At 40.5% G+C, this 5,730-nt stretch overlaps 1 protein-coding gene across 1 annotated transcript in view; it reads left to right on the top strand.

The window, feature by feature from the left end:
* NEUROD1 (neuronal differentiation 1) overlaps positions 1–5,730 on the top strand; it is a 13,798-nt gene that overhangs the window by 7,147 nt on the left and 921 nt on the right. The window lies entirely within an intron of this gene.

Below are 5,730 nucleotides of genomic sequence, written 5' to 3' on the forward strand. Positions count from 1 at the left end.
GTACATAAATACATGTTGAAACAGTGAGCTGAAGATCTACAAATACACTGTTATTTAGATATCTACATAAGTGTTTTTTAAATAATTCATATATGTATTTAACAAACTGTCAGAAGCTATGCAATACAAAATTAAAACTGACAATGCTCTCAAAGCATTCTCTTAAGTATTTAGGTTGCCTACAGGGTATGTAAAACATAGAATATCAGCCCTAGTTTTCGGTTCCCTTGCTTATAGTAGTGTGCAGCATAGAGTTAACTGCATTTTGCATGAAATAAAATAGAAGCAACTAATATTTACACATTTACCAACCCTCTGACAGAGCAGTAGAAAATAAGATTTAGAGAAAAAAAATCACCCTAAAAAGATAGCATACCAACCTTAATGCAAAGAATAGACAACATGCTCTGACTAACACATTCTCATTTTATATTCTTGCCATTACCACATTTTTCTCTGATTAAGATTAGTTTCAATTCATGGGGTATCAGGAATGGCTTCAACTTCAGACTGCGTTCCTGCAGCTTCTTATACCTGCATAGTAATTTCACTTGTTCTTGTTGTTCTCCTTGCAGAGGTTTGTCCATTTCCTTACCTACATTTCCTTTTCTGTTCTTTAATGCTTTCCTTCTTTTGAAAAGATAAAGATGTATAGCAATAGTAATGCTCTCTTCTACGGATCATTGATGCCATTTTCCTTCAGAATACTTTATGGCTTTGCTTATCATGCAAAAAAAAATACGTTCTGCTTAACGTCACTTCTTCATGGTAAACCAGCTCAACAGAGCTGAATTAATATTGAGAGTTACAAAGGATTCTTTTCTAAAGTAGAAACGTAAGAAGGGAGCATAGTTAGGAGAGCTAGTATCTGTGAATGAACTGCTGAAGTGTAACTGACTATACACTAAACCCTCACTGTATAAACACACACTGTAGCCAGAAAAACATACAAGCCAAGGGTATGCTGCCAACTTCAAAATTCAGGTTTCTCCAGAAGGAAATCTCCATTAGCTACTGAAAACAAGTCAGCTACCTGAAATGTTCAGTTGAAACCTTCAGAATGGGGATAAGGTATATTTCCCCAGTGTGTCCCCTCATCTTTTCTTGTCTAAATTCCTGTTCCTTAACTTGAACATCACATTGCTCATGAATCAAAAACTGGCCTACTTACCTCATTGCATTTTTACAGACATTTTTCTTGAGGTGGGAGAACATATTTTCCAATAGCAACCTTTACCTGCTTTCTGTCCTTCAGTAAACACTAGCTGTACTTCCCTCACTTGCTATTTCTGTCACAGGTTGTCCTACCTCTTTCTTCACTTCACAAAGTTCTTCTGGAAAAGAGTTGGGAGGCTCTCACTATTTCTCAGCATCTTGAGAGAAAGGGATGATTTCCAGAAAGAAATACCGTTAGTTAAGGAGAGCTTAGCTCCTCTCTTTGTTTCCTACTACTTCTTCTCTTGGTCCAGAGGCTGCTTCCCTCTCCTAGGCTGTCTGGTTGTGCTCAAGACCATCACCCTGACCTAGGACAAAACCTCCCCTGGGTCCAGACTGCTGAGAACTAGCTCAAAGAGACCACAAGGGAGATGTCTGTCCCCCCCCCCCCCGTGCAAGATCTATGATTTAAAAGAAGATCTTATGCATGGTGTCTGCCTTTGTGTTATTGCAGTCATGTGTGTGCCATATCCAGGTCCTCACCCACAAACTTGATATTCTTCCCTGACCTTGGACCTGCCTTGATAATACAAACTTCCCTGGTGGCTGCTGGGCTAGCACTGGCACTGGCTACTGTCATCTGACCTAACCTAATGACTCTGCTTTTCAGCTTGATGTTGGACCTACCTTGATACAAGGGGTTTGTCCAGCTATCTGGACTCCTGTTGAACTTAGCTACACACAGTTCTGCTTACCTTGGTCAGGTAGGGATCCTACCTGACTTGTAATCACTCTAAACCCCACTTCCTTTACAAAGCAGCTTACTCCTACTATTCCTCAGAATTCCTCCTCTTGCCGTTCTGGCTGCAAGGGCCATGAGGCCACTACTGAGCCTTAAAAACCTTGAGCAGCTCCACCTGCAAACCCTCTCACTGACCCTATCCATGAGCCTGCAGCTTTATTCAAGCTCAGTCTGGGATGACCACTTTTTCATTTACAGATGCTGTGTGATGCTGGTCTGCAGCTCAGCCACAACCCTGATCTGGCTCTGAACCCTTCTGATCCAGACCTGCCTCATCATTATAAACTTGGCTGATGATCTGGGGCTTTGATGGATTCTAGTACACTCCCCAGACTTCCTTGCTCAGGTACTTCCAGGTGGGTCCTGGCCAGAAAGGTCTCTGCCTTGCTAGCCCTGGCATTTTCCTTGGCTCCCTGTTTCTTAGGGAGCAACTGGCCCTTGCTGTTCTTGACAATGGCTTTGCTTCTCTTTCTGGTGGGTCTCCTCCCCCTCTGCCCTCTTTTTTTTTTGTTCTGACTTTACTTGAGGTATTTGTCTAAAAAAACCCAACCAAATAAAAATGTTAAGACCATTTCCAAGGCAGCTCCACAACCTCTCCGGAACTACCTGAAAAGTTTCAAAACTTGATTTGGAAAACTTTAATTTGAAGGCTTATTATAAAAAGTGTTATTCAACTTACTCTTTATTAAGTGGTGAACAAGGCTTCTCTGTTTTCTTGTATCTACTGGTATGGAATCATAGGATGGACTGGGTTGGAAAGGACCTTAAAGATTATCTCGTACCAACATCCCTGCTATCACCACAGTCACCTTTCACTAGACCAGGTTGCTCAGAGCTCCATCCAACCTGGCCTTAAAGACTTCCGGGGGTGGGGCATCCAGAACTTGTCTGAGCAGCCTGCTCAAATTCCTCACCACCCTCACAATAAAGAGCTTGTTCCTAATACCTAAGCTGAACCTACTCTCAGCTGGAAACCATTTCCCCTTATCTGACACAACATGCTCTTTTAAAAAGTCTCTTTCCATCTTTCTTGTAAGCTGCTTTCAGGTAACGGAACCAAAATGCATGTGAGAGAACAGGAAAGTAAAACACACTAGCTGCTTTGGCTGACCTGCAATGTCTTCTACATCATGCCACTTCCTCATGCAGCACACTGTATTTCTAGAAGTCCCTTGATCATTCTGCTGTCACAGGTACTGGTATGCTCCACTTCCAAAATTGGCCATGATCAAAGATGTGGAAGAAATCAAGACTGTGGCATGTAGGCTTGGTACTCTGCTGCTTGAATGCCTACTATACAAATCCTACGGATTGTCTTGCATCTTCCTTTTCTTTCTCTGATACAAGAACATCACAGAAGATACTACATTAGATCACTGATACACACAACCATATTCTTACAAGAAAGCACAAGAAAGTTCTGTGTGTGAGAGTTCCAGACATAGTGTAGAAAAATGGATAAAGTTATATTGCTGGGCTATTCCATGCATTTCCAAATTCAATGTGCAAATCTGAAAGTTGTGATACCTAAAAAAAAAAGTCTGTTAGAGTAGACTTGCTCAGAACTTTTCCCCCCAAGAAAAAAGTGTTTGTCTCAGATTTGCAAAGAATTGTGGGGATTGAGGATTTGTGAAGAGTAGCAAAACAGAGTGAACAGACTAGTATGGTTTTTGTTACTATATACAGTTCTCTTACTATTTTATATTTTTATCTAATACATTTACTATCTTAACTGTTACTGATTTAATAGACGTTTCAAGTAATGTCTGTAAGAGGGTGTTAGAAGTTTTAATTACATCAGTTGAAGGATGTTATAAGTCTCTTAGGAACCACAATAGTTTTCCATTAAAAAACCAAAAAACCTGTTCTGTTGAAAACAGTACTATTTTATGGTTCCAAGACAGTTAGCAGCTTATCCTTTCCTGTAACTTATGAGAAATTATCTGGTGATAATATATAGTATACACCAGGTGATATAGGTTAATAAATTGTCCTAGAAACAAATACAAATGACTGCGGGGGTTTATATAGGGCATACAGCCTCAAAAGTGATTTGACTATATCTTCTAGCTTCATGTTATTCTTTATCTTCCAGTTAATCATTTAGCTTTCCTTTTGAATGACATCAATGCAAACACATTAAAGATCACTGACACCAAATAACAGACACAAGTTGAATTGGTTCATCTACTGCTGTACCAGAATGATAAATCTTAAGGCAAGCTTGTTTGTTTGGCTCATAGTTTTTCCTGCCTTGTCACTCATTTTTTTTTGCTTAAAGATATTTTGCACAAAACTTGCACAGTCCACACATAATTTTAATTATTTACACCTTATTCTATTTGATTACTCTGCAGTTGAGATATTCATATCCCAACAAAGAAAACCTAAGGGGCAAAAAAAAAAAAAAAAAAAAAAAAAAAAGATAATTATTACAAGCTTTAAGCAAGCAAAAACCTTATGTGGTCATGTTGTGATTCAGAAAGGCAAATTGGTGAGGTCTGCATTTCAGTACAAGCTGTATTAATGGCTTGATGCAAATTGAAAAGCACTTACAGGTTGCACATTTAACAAATATTTGGAATATACTTTAAACATGGCAAAGTATCAAAAAGTTGTACCACGGTGACTTTTAAAATGTGTGTTAAAGCCGTCTTGTCAGCTACATAGTTAGCAGCTTGTTTTTATGGAACTGTGAAGAAAGGCAACATGTCTTGAGAACAGGTACTCATGCTCGTGCTCTTGGCTGGTTTGATTGCAATCAGATTTCCTTACCCATAACAACATTTCTCTTCTACGGTACTAAACACAGGAAGAGCATTGAATACTCTAACATGTGGTTTGAACTGTAACTTGTATCCATCAGCAAAAGGTGATATTTTCAATGCATTGCTTTATTTCTCAGGACATTTACATTTGGTGTGTAAGGAGACGCACCAGAAAGGGAAACAATAAAGATAAAATTACTGAACTTCTCGTTTAAAAATATCCTTTTCGTGCACTAGCAAGCCACCATGACATTATAAAATGTACAAATTTAGCCCTTACAGGCTCAGGAATACCTTATAAATGGGAGTTGGCCCTGCACTCTAAGGTGATTGTCATCAGTGAATCTTACAGCACCTGTGAGTAAAACTGTCATACCTCCAAGCAGTAAAGTCTATAATTTATAGAGCAGGAGTAAAGTGGTCTTCCTCCCCTGCATTCAAGCTTTGAGGGTGAGGGATGACTACACAATCCTTCTGGGTATTCTTTCTGCACTGGTCCACTTGATAGCAGATCTGTCGTTGTATGAGCCAGTGTCAGACTCCGAGTCATGGTGTTGCTCGGTTGTTATGAAGGAAGGGTATAACTGGGTGATGCCTCCACCCTGGCTTATGGCAATAATCTGTTTTGTAGCACGAATGTCGACATGGTATTTACATGAAGGTTATGTCAGAGTCACAACTTGAGAAAGACTCAGCCTTTTTAGTATGGAAGGTCTATTCGAACTTCATGTGGTAGTTTTCTAAAGCTAAGAAACAGCAATATTGTTAACGATAACAGACAAGTGGAAGACGTGGGACACTGACAAGGAAAATGAATTTCTGTAGCTGGAGCGTTCCTTCGTTGTTCTCCTTGAGGCAGTAACTGAGGAGAGCAGAGCGCTGAGACGCCCGAGTTGCCTTCTGGCCGCTGCGCCCCGTGGGCAGCGCACCTGACGCGGGGTCCGGCCGAGTGCCGCTCTGCCCGGCGCCGGGAGGGACGCGCGGCCCCGGCAGCTGGGCCCCTCT

This window comes from Corvus brachyrhynchos, unplaced genomic scaffold (genome assembly GCF_000691975.1).
Source record: "Corvus brachyrhynchos isolate BGI_N302 unplaced genomic scaffold, ASM69197v1 scaffold255, whole genome shotgun sequence".
NCBI classification, from domain to species: Eukaryota; Metazoa; Chordata; class Aves; order Passeriformes; family Corvidae; genus Corvus; species Corvus brachyrhynchos.